The sequence below is a fragment of the Pteropus vampyrus genome, unplaced genomic scaffold (genome assembly GCF_000151845.1).
Source record: "Pteropus vampyrus isolate Shadow unplaced genomic scaffold, Pvam_2.0 Scaffold8, whole genome shotgun sequence".
Classification (NCBI taxonomy): domain Eukaryota; kingdom Metazoa; phylum Chordata; class Mammalia; order Chiroptera; family Pteropodidae; genus Pteropus; species Pteropus vampyrus.
The window spans coordinates 5,598,635-5,609,963 of NW_011888789.1; the positions used below are offsets into that span (position 1 = coordinate 5,598,635).

General features: G+C 44.5%; 1 non-coding gene across 1 annotated transcript; it reads right to left on the bottom strand.

The window, feature by feature from the left end:
• Positions 1 to 6,683: 6,683 nt before the first annotated feature.
• Positions 6,684 to 6,746, bottom strand: LOC111729232. The gene has a single exon (XR_002776143.1). It is a non-coding gene; the product is annotated as a small nucleolar RNA SNORD66 (small nucleolar RNA).
• Between the last annotated feature and the right edge of the window lie 4,583 nt (positions 6,747 to 11,329).

Below are 11,329 nucleotides of genomic sequence, written 5' to 3' on the forward strand. Positions count from 1 at the left end.
GTGTGACCCCTGGAGAACCTCAGGTAAATAATTTACCTCTGCCTGATTATGACTTTCTCAGCCACCCCTTTGTTTGGCTATAGTGACCGATGGGAATGATTCACTGAAACAGGCGATGGCTAGATGAACCCATAGAATTCTTTAGCTTAGGTTACAATTATGCTGTTGATAAAATCCAGAACACACAAGGTCAGTCTTTTGAGAGAGCAAGGGAATCATCTGATGATCCCTGCAGTACCCACTGTGGACAGGAAGTTGGGCGTTGGGCACACCCAGATGTAGAAGCCCTGTTTGCTTGAGAACCGGGTAGCCAAGGGGAGCCAAGGGGAGAGGGAGGCACTACCAGCCAGTGCCCACAATCAATATATCAGTGGAGGCATATACAATAGGACCAGAAAAGAAAGTGGAGAGGTAGGAGAGGACAAAAAGGGACTGAAGATTTGACACATTACTGCCTATTCTCTGACCCCACACCCATGGGCCAGAATTTCTCAAATTGTAGTCTTAGGACTACCTGCAAAGGAACCACCTGGACAATGTGTTAAAGATGTCAGATCCTGAGCCTTACATGCTGATTTGGTTTGTAGTTACATTTATTGGTTCGTAGTTGCAGAATTACTTCCCCAGGTAATTCTGTCCCATGTAAAGTTTGAGAATCATCGTTGTCCCTGCTGACTCCTTTGGAGGGCTCATCACAACACTGGGCAGTGGCCAAATTCCAGGAGGTTGGCTCCTAAGTTTGTCCTTGGCATCTCTGACTGTCCCCAGGTCCACACACTCACAGCCCACCTGGCCGGCCCCAAGTCACCTTAACTCAAAGCACCTGAGACAAAATTCTTCATCTATTTTTCCAAACCCAGCTTCCCTCTCTGACGTACTCATCTTTTCCTCAACAACCAGGCTCACAAACTCTGAAATATTCTTAAATCCTTGTCTTTTACCCTTCTTTCTATCTAATCAGTTCCCACATACGGCGGATTATTCCTTCACTGTATCTCTAGGCTTTATGGAATTCCTTTCTCTCCATTTCCTGTAGCTAAGTCTAGAGCCTCCTCTCATTTTGATAGGGTGACCAATTTTCCTGGCTTGCCTGGGACTGAGGAATGCAAGACTTTCCATACTAAAACTGAGAAGGTCCTGGGAAAACTGGGATGAGTTGGTCACCCTAAACTTGGACCGTTGCAGCAAGGAGGTCAACCTCCTCCTTGGCCTCTGAGCCCACCATTTCTCCTCTCCACACATTATCCACACACTATCTCCAGTTGAATTTTCCCATGTATAACTATTTCTGACCCTCCAAATCTTTAACCTTCAAGGACTTACTGTACTTTCTAATTAGTTTCAATTAATTACTGTGGCATTCAAGGCCCCCAACAATGTGGCCCTATCTGCTTGTTAGTTTCATCTTCTATTATTCCCATCCACACAAACTTTGTTCAACTGAGCTAGCATTTCCCATGGGAAATTCTCATTTCTGAGCCTTTGTCAATGTTGTTTTTTAGCTCTATCCACTGTCTTGGTCCATTATTAGCCTTTTGAAATCTTACTCATCATTTAGTCCCAGCTCAAATGCCTCCACCTCTGAGACTTCATTATTCTGATCACCCAGCCAGATGCAATCCTCTCAACTCTTGTCATGACTCCCTAATACCATCCCAGTGACATTTGTCACACACCTCCTTGATGTGTATCTACTTATTACCTATCATTTTCCCCTACTTGACACTACATCCTTCAAAAACAGAGATCTTCCTTATACATTTTTCAATCCTCAAAGCTCATCAAATTTCATATATGGTAGATAATTAGAAAGCACATATTCAGGTTAAAGGAACAAATAGGTAAATTTTCTTTATATTTTATTAGACTGGAAATTTTTTGCTCACAAAGAGAGAAGGCATCAAGGTCATAAGTCACTGTGGGGATGACCTTGCTATTAAAAACACATATCCGGTTCTAATAGCAGGATCGTCCCCACAGTGACTTATGAAACACCTGTCCGGTGGGCCTGGGAATCAGACTGACCGGGTTTGAAACCCAGCTTCACCACTTGTCCTGAGGCAAGTTGCTTAACCTGTGTGCCTCAGATTCCTAATTTGTAAAATGGGGACAAAAGTAGTACCTAATTCAGCGGGGTGTTGTAAGGAATATTATACATCGTCGAATCCAAGAAGTCATTTATTGTAAGGTGCACCATTATTTTATGTACCACCAATAGAGAAAAATGTCTACTAATTAACCTCTGAACTACATAGATTGTTAGATGTGGCCTGATTTCATGTCTGTTAAAATATGGAAAAGCATGCATCTTACAATCAATAAAATGTGATAAATGTTTTAAATGAATGATAATCTGTTATGGACTGAATTGTATTCCCCTCTCCCACATTCATATGTGGAAGTCCTAATCCCCCGTCCCTAAGAAGCTGACTATATTTGGAGACTGAGCCTTTAAAAGGGTGGTTAAGCAAAATGAGCTCATGTGGATGGGCCCTAATCCCATATAAATGGTATCTTCATAAGAAGAGATTAGGATACAGACACACGCAGAGGGGAGACCACGTGAAGACACAGGAAGGAAGCAGTCATGTATAAGTCAAGGAGAGAGGCCTCAGAAGAAACCAATCCTGCTGACACCTCAGACTTTCTGCCTCCAGGACTGTGAGGAAATACATTTCTATTGTTTAAGCCACCAAGTTTGTGGTATATTGTTATGGCAGCCAGAGCAAGCTAATAGAGATCTGTCAATCAAGCTTCCTAAGACCACAGGACAAGGAACTGAGATATGGGACAGATCTCCAGCGCAACCTCAGCCTGTGTCTTGTATTTAATTAATCCAGTGCCAAGTTAGACCTTCCCTCCCACTTAGTTCTCAGGTCATTGAGCAGTCAACTATTCACTTGGGACATCAGAACTATATATATTAACACCATTAGCACTTGATCTCTTAATTTTTTTTTTTTTTTTAATTCCATTTGTGAGGGCATGGCACAGAGTGAAGAATTTTTGAGACACACTATTAGCAGGGTTCTGGCTAACGTATATGGCCCATGCTTAGCTCAGCTCGTCTTTAGCAAAACTGACAGTGGGTACTTGACATTAAAAGGGTTTTTAAGAGCAGATTGTCTAGATTAATTAGATCTTCAAATAGGACTGACTTCCCTTCCTATTTTATTTTTCTGGAGTGGTTTGACATTTTTGCATAATCTGAAGAAAGATCATTGAGACCAAAATGTGGCTGTTAAGAGGCTTCAGCTCATATTTGCTAATCTCCTGTATGGGGAAACACTGGCACCCAGACAAACCCTCATTCACATCGGCACAAAGCACGAGTTATGTGTGTTGAAATTCCTTAGAGAAAATGTCTTGCAGGCTGTTGAGGGGTGCATGAATGCTGGAAATACCTCACCAACTGTTGCTCAACGTCCTGGGAAGGCAGTCTTCTGGCATGTGGACATTCACCCTGAGGAAGGGTTGCAGTACTCTGGGGCACTTGGGGCTAGTGAGGACAGAAGGAGCATGGGTGGATGGGTGGGTGGAAATGAGGTTGGATGTTTTCTCTGTAATCATCCCAGATCGGACTGGAGCCAGCTCCAGACTGCCCACTTTCTCATTCTCAATCCATTGAAAGTATGCGAAGTCAGGCTTGTCACCAAGTTGCCACCTCCCCTGACTGGGGCCAAATTTTCTTGTTTTCTAATTATAAGTCCTAGTTACTCGAGTTTTCTCAGCTTTGACTGAGAGAAGTAAGAGGGTAGAAGAATGGAGGAAAGGTTTCTGAGCAGCATCAAAGGTGTGAAGTGGTTAGGTGAGGTGGAAACACCAACTGTGGCTCCAGCTGCTTGGAGATAATTCCCAACAGATGAGATTAAGTGGCCAGAGGGTGCAGAGGAAGGTGGATGTGGTGATGGAGTAACAGTAAAAAGTGAATGCTATTAGAAGAGAAAGAAATGTGCTAAGCCAGGACAGTGCTTCTCATTGCAACCCCTGGACTGGCACCACCTAGGATAAAAATGCAGACCTACTGAATCATGAATTCTGGGGATGGAGGCCAGCCATCTGTGCTTGAACAAGTCCTCTTGGTGATTCTGATGCATGTTAAAATTTGTTAGGAGGACTTCTGGAATGAGGAAGATACAGTCCTGATAACATTGAGAGGGAAGAGTCGTAGGGAGGAAGGGAAGGGAAGGGTGGAGAATGAACTAAAAAGTGGAAAGAAGTTCTACTCCGTCAAAAGGAGAAGTGATGGGAGCCGCCAGAATTAAAGAAAAATGTGAGCCAGGGGTTGAAAGAAGGGAGAAATGGGGAGTAACTGCTTCATAGGTGTGGTATTTTATTTGGGGTGATGAAAATGTTTTGGAAGGAGTTAGAGATGGTGGTTGTGAATGTACTAAATATCGCTGCATTTTTCACTTGAAAAGGCTTAATTTTATGTTATGTGAATTTCACCTGAATAAAAAATAAAAAATATTTTATAATGACCAAAAAAAGAAAAAAAGAAAAAGAAAAAAGACTGTAGCAGTTCAAGACAGCCTGGTTTCTTAGTTAACCCATGCTGCCACTGACCTCATGCAGATGTCTTAAGGAGACTTAGATAACGAGGGTAAAAGAACAAATGTGGAGGCAAATTACTCTTAGAAATTAGAAAAAAGGAATTACACCTGCAGGTCCTGGAGGGGCTCATCGATTCTCTTTTCACTCTATTCTAGTCTGGTGTGGGTTGAATGATGCCCCATCCCCTCAACATGAAATGTAATCTTATTTAGAAAAAAGGTCTTTGCAGATATAATCAAATTAAAAGGATTTTCAGATAAGATCATCCTGGATTACTTACATGAGCCCTAAATTCAATGACACAGAAAAAGAGACAGACAAACATAGAAGGAAGAAATTGGAGTTATGCCGCCATGAGCCAAGGAATGCCTGGAGCCATAAGAAGCTAGAAAAAGCCAAGAGGCAGCTTCCCTTAGAGCCTTCAGAGGGAGCATGGCCCTGTAACACCTTGATTTTGGACTTCCGGCCTCCAGAACTGTTAGATAATACTTTTCTGCTGTTTTAAGGCACTACATTTGTGTAATGTGTTAGGGCAAGTCTAGGAAGTGAATATACCTGGCCTAAGGGGAAAGGCCATGGGATTTGGGGCCAGAGGACCTGCGTCTTAATTGTACTTCATTTTCTTGGAGGGGTATGGACTCTTGGAGTCACAGTGGTCCCCTCTTGATTCACATCTCTCATTACCTTATCTATCTACCACTTGTGAGCACTGAGTTAGTGTCCTCTGGGTTAGATGTTCTCTCACGCTTTCTCCTTCTTTGACATGCTAGCATTCTAGCAAGCGGATGGGAGTGGTAAGTTGGTAACTCGACTCTTTGAAGAGTATTTGAAGATAATGTAATCTACCCTCCTTTGAACAGCTTGGGTAATTTACTATTGGAGGATGAAGGAAATTTCTTCTTGAAATGCAGCAAGATGACTTTTTCAGAAACGAACACTTAGTGATTTTTTAATGAAGAAATGAAAGGAATCATCTCCTGGCCGGGTTTCAGTCATTCCTGGAAAAGAGCGGGCCCTGCATCAACACTGGCTGAGCAGAATTCATCTCCCTGGCCTCTCTGGTTCTCAGCTCTCTCTCTGCTTTCCTCTCTGTCTGTCTGTCTCTTTGTCTCCATCTCTGGAAAGCCGCAGTGTTCTGACTGAGACATAAAAGCCAGCCTATCATGGAGAAGTAATTTTTCTCTTTCCCCCTTTCCTTGGTGGAAGGTGCACCCCTGGAGTTTCAGGTCAGAGGAAGAGCAGTGTGTCTTTGCTTGCTCTGAGGTAAGCAGGAGTCTTGGAGGTATAGGTGGGAGGACCCAGCTCCAGGACCACATCCTCACTCCCACTGAACCATAAAAAAAGTAGCGTTCTCCCAGGAGGGTGTTCCAGTTTCCTGTGCTGGTTCTGGGTGCTGGTGATCTTTTCAGCATTGTGCTCCTAAGGGAGTCATGTCAGGTGGCCTGAAGTTGACCAAACTACCAGTGGGGGAGAAGCCAGGCTGTGGCTGGCGGGGACTGGGCCTTGCCCTGCCCTGTCTGTAGTTTACTTGAACCTTTGGACTCTGAACTTCTCTATGCTACCCCAGTGAGGGTGACAATAATAAAAGAGAGCCAGGCAGAAGCTGTACCACCTTTTATGACCTGGCCTTGGCTTCACACACTGTCCTTTCTGCTGCAGTCACAAGCCCACCCAAGGTCAAAGGAAGGGAGCATAGTCCTCACCTCTTGATGGGTCGTGTCACAGTTACCTAGTAAGGAGAGCGAGTGGGATGGAAACTATTGCTGCTGGCATGTATTAGGGTTCTCCAGAGAAGCAGAACCTAAAGGAGATTGATTCATTGATTAATTAATTGATTATAAGGAATTGGTTTGTGTGGTTATGAAAACTGAGAAGTCCCAGGACCTGTAGACAGTAAGTTCTAGACCACGGGCAGGAAAAGACTGCAGTCTCAGCTCAGCAGTCGGGCAGGCAAAGTTCCTTCTTCCCCAGCCTTTTTGTTCTATCAGGCTTTCTGTCATTAAGCTTTCATCTGCTAGGATGAGGCTCTCACCCCCATTAGGAGGGCCATCCACTTTACTCAGTCTGCCAATTCAAATGTTAATCTCATCCAGAAACACCGTCACGGGACACACACAAATTGACGTTTGACCTAACATCTGGGTATCCTGTGGCCCAGTCAAGTTGACACAAAAAATTAATCATCACAAGGTATCTCTGAAAAACACAAATGTCATGTTCTCAGAGGAGCAAAACACCACCACTTTGGTCCTCGCAAGCTCAGAACCCTTCTGGCTCTATAAGGGATGTTGCTGCCAGCACCCATGGGAAAAGGATTCAAGCTGGGACATTTCCTCCTCAGGACCCCATCCCTTTTTAAATTAGACTTTGTAGGTAAAGGAGCCCAGAGATGAGAATGGTGACTTAGGAGAGTCACATAAGACCTTATAGGATTGCCAACTTCAGAGGAAGATGCAGATGCCACGAGTCTCTCTGGCCTTTTGTGACTGGGCCGGCTCACAGATGGGAGCACAGGGGGCCATGCTGGTAGTAAGGGGAAGAGGAAGCCCCGCTGGGGGTGGTTCAGGGTGAGGCCAGGACTGAGACCTGGGAAAGGTGCAGTGGTCAGGCTAATGAGGGTGCTTGTCCTTCTTGTCGTCTTGATCCTTCCTTCCTCCTTGCCCCTCCTTGTATTTTAACCATAGCAAGAAGCCAGGATGTATTAGAATTAGCAGTCAAATAAAAAAATGAATATATTATTGAGTTCCATTTATATGCCACATTCGTGTACTAAGAGACATTTACGTGGTAGGGCTCTCACGAAACTTCCGAGAGTAGGATATCACTAATTTCAATTTGTAAACAGACACTGAACAGAGAGATATAATAACTTGCTCACAGTCATACAGCTAGTGAGTGATGTAGGTTGAGTTCAGTCACTGAACTCAAAGAGTTCATTTCACCATATGCTCATTGCACTATATCAGAGTTCCTCTAACGGGGGGGAGAGGGGCGGGATTGGGGAAGTGAGGTCTGTGCAAGGAAACAGCAACAAGAAGGAAGTTGCGGAAACGGAAACCACGTTTTCTTCCTGCATTTCTTAGTGGTCATTCCTCTTTAAGGGACAATCAGAAGCGGGTGGCTGCTTGATTCTAGGGATACTAATGAATTTGGGTAGGAGAGAGTCTTGCAGAGGAAAGGAAGAAAGCGGTCTGCTTGTGTTCAGTGAGAAAGGAAAAGGTCAGGGCCACGGACAACTGGCCTCTCCTGGTGGGCATGGTCAACCCGTATGACCCTGTGAATCACAGCACAGCTCCCAGACGTTTTCTCTCTCCTGCTCTCAATTTCAAGGCTTCCTGGAAAAATGTTTCATTTATAATAAAATAAGTTCCTAAGAAAAGGTAGGGAAGAGTGGATTATGAACAGAAACAGGAAACAGGAACTGTGCTTCTGGCTCAACCACTAGTAGTTGTTCTGGGCAAGTTACCTCACTCCTGGGCCCATAGTGAATACATGGTCTCCAAGCCTACTTCTGGTTTTGAAGTGTGACTTTTCCCCAGCTCTGTGCCTGGTATGCAATGACTGCTCAGACATGCTGAATGACCGCATCTGGTGTTCTGGATCTCCAGTCACCTCATGGCAAAGTAAGGGCTCTGTTTCATGAAGAGGCCATGAAATCCTTGCCCAGGAGAATTGCAGTCTTTTTCCTTTATACCTTGGCCCTGAGTGCAGGTTTACCCTTGGGCAGGTCACACGAGAGTTCAGACAGCCTTTATATCTCTCATGTAACTGTGACTCCTAAGTCACCTTTATGCAACTTCCTATGGCCACGTCATCCTACGGGGCTACCTTAGAAAGTTCTCCTTTTGGCTCTCTCTTTGTTCCAGATCTTGCAGCACTGCCACCATGAAAATGCACACACTGAATCGTGGGACCAGGTCTACCAGGATGTTCCGGGAGTTGTAAAGAGGCCCTGGTGGGGATCGAAGGACGCTCATACCATCTCATATGCTTAGGAGCTTGTCAGGCTGACATCCCCCTCCTTGCCTTGGCTCTTATCCAACTATCCCTCTTGTCAACTGCTCCCTTCCTCTCCCAGACCCTCCCCCAGGTCCACTCATCCCACGTCAGGCTCATGCCTCTCTTCATCAGTGTGGGCACCATCATCTTTAGAGAGTTTATCCTCCCCACTAAACTTCCCCTCTGCTACTCGCTCCAGCCCAGTCAGCCTTTAGGGGTCTGAGGAGGTTAGCTAACAGCAGGTGAGTCATCTCCCCAGGTTGACGTGGGGAGAAAAGATGGGTGGATGTGTTGGTAGGGAAAAAAAAGACATTTAACCTAAGGGTACAGCTGAATCAAGTGTTAGTCATTGAACTCACAGGAGAAGGAAGCCCTCTCTGGGTGGGTATGGGGGTGTCCGTGGGCATTTGAATAAGCAGAAGAGGTCTGAGAGAGCAAGGGGCCTACCTCATGAAGCTACTTACTTTGTATAGTCTGAAAACAAAAAAATGTAGATCATTTAGATTCATGAAAGATCATCAGTATGCAAGGGTGAGGGCCTTCTGTGTGGGTGACTCTCCTTGCCGCATGGCTGGCTTACAGTGCTATTGCTTTTGAAAAGAATACATGGGAAGTGGCTAAGGGGGAGCAGTATTAGACTTCATGGTAGGAGAAGTGTCTATTTTTCTGGAACCTTTTCCAAAAATAACATGGATATCCCTTGTGCTTAAAATGGTCAAGGGCCAGTCAGAACGTGAGGGTGGCACCAATTCATCTGGTTCAATTTTTGAAGATGAGTGGCCTCTCCACTCATCATCTGAGGACAGAAGGACATAATCTAATGAATGGGGGTCGTAGTCCCTACAAGAAAGCTGAGATAAGTTAGCATTTATCTTTCATTGAAATCTCCTCGTTTCTTTTGCAAGACACTTGGTCTCCCACTTCATTATCCTTCTTCCCCCTCAGATTGCCTCCCTCAATCTAGTATTGGCCATTCACATTTCTGACACACATGCCATCCCTCTCTGGTCTCTGAGGTCACAGATCTTGGAGTCCCGTTGGATTTAGTAAATTCACTGACATTCTTTTATTTATTTCCTAAAATCAATCCTGCCTCCTCCTTCCCAATTATTTTTTTTTTTTACCTTCTTTTCTTCTGTATTCTACTGCCAGCAGACAGCTATGGGCCTTCATAACATAGTGCATGATCTCCTAGCTGTTGATTTGCTGGTATTTCTCTCCCCAAATCTCCCTCTGTCATGCAAGAATGACAAGATGATGAACTGTGTCAAGAACTGCTATAGCAGCTCCTTCAGGATTTTTACATGTGGCAGAAACTGCCACTTATGCATTAAGAACCCATTTCCTCTTTCTGGACACAAGGCTAGCCTACATATCCTATTCTCTTATGTATTTAAATGTGACATGTAACTGAGTTCTCGGCAGTGGAATGTGAGTAAAATGACCAACACTTTAAGAAGAGCACAGCTATAAGTAGATCACAACAAGGCTTCAGAGATGGCAGCATTAGAGATGAAAGACACCTGGATCTCTGAATGACTGAAGAGGAAAGAACCCCACCAATGAGATGGACTTCTACCTACATCAGCAAAAAATAAACTTGTATTGTGTTTGAAAATATTTATTGCCATAGCCTAGACTAGCCTAGCCTAGCCTAACAAAACCCACGTCTAAGCCCAAATACCTCTGATGTGAAGGTCTTTCGCAAGTTGCCCCTTGCATTTCCCGCTGATCCCTCCCTTGTCCTCTCCGTTCTGGTTATACTGGTCTCTGTTAACCCTGACCACACCCACTCCCTTCCTCCTCTGTCCCTACTGTTCCTCCTGCCCTCTGCCTCCTTTCCCTTTCCGGAAGAGCCTCAAATAACTCCATCCCACGCTCATCCCTCCCTTCCCTAAACCGATGGTCAGTAATTGCTTTGTACGTACTAGTTTTCCCTTCTTCTCATAGGCAAGAACTGAGTCTGTGTGTGCTCCTCAACGTGGGGTATAAGGTAGGAGTTAAATACATTTTCTGTGAATTGCTGTAGTCTACGGCCCTTGGACTTTATTCTATGACCATGAATAGCCTGGAGTATGTTCTTTAATAGATCATTTGTTCATTCAACAAAAGTTTAACTGGCTGTGAATCTTTTTACAATTCCCACTGGCATTATTATAAAGAGTTATAGTCAAAGCTACAAGGAACACATTAAGAAGTAACTGACCTTCAGCATATGTGTCAGAATATGAGACTCTATTGTTTGATAATGTCTCTGTCCTGGCTGGTCCCTGTGCCCCTGTATTTTCACTTTCCCGTTAAAGCTTTTATTCCCTGTCATCATTGTACACCTGTGCGGAACCCACCCATGGAAGTACAAGGCAGGACCCCTCGAATAAAGAACTCTCACTTGACTTTGAGTCTCAAAATTTCGTTGCCTATTTATCAGGACAATACTCTTGAAAATCTTCTCTCTCTTGTGGAGAGAGAAGAATTTTTGTAAATCTCCAATATTTCCCTTTGACACGTTAAGAACCAAGCCCTGCTGTACTTCTGTCAAAGAGTGGTGGATAGAGCAGGTACCCCTCAGTCTTCCCTAGTCCATTGCCTAGAAGGGGATAGATTTGGGGCAGAGGAAGTCCATGCCAATGAGGGCAGTAAGGTAAAATGCCAACACCTTTTGGCTCTCGAGTGTGGAACGGAGCATGGGTCTGAGACCAGTACGCCCGGACTTCTTTCCCAATCAGAGGAGAAATGTTAGATTGAGAGAGAGGCCAAGGCGAGAGGGGCTTTTTTA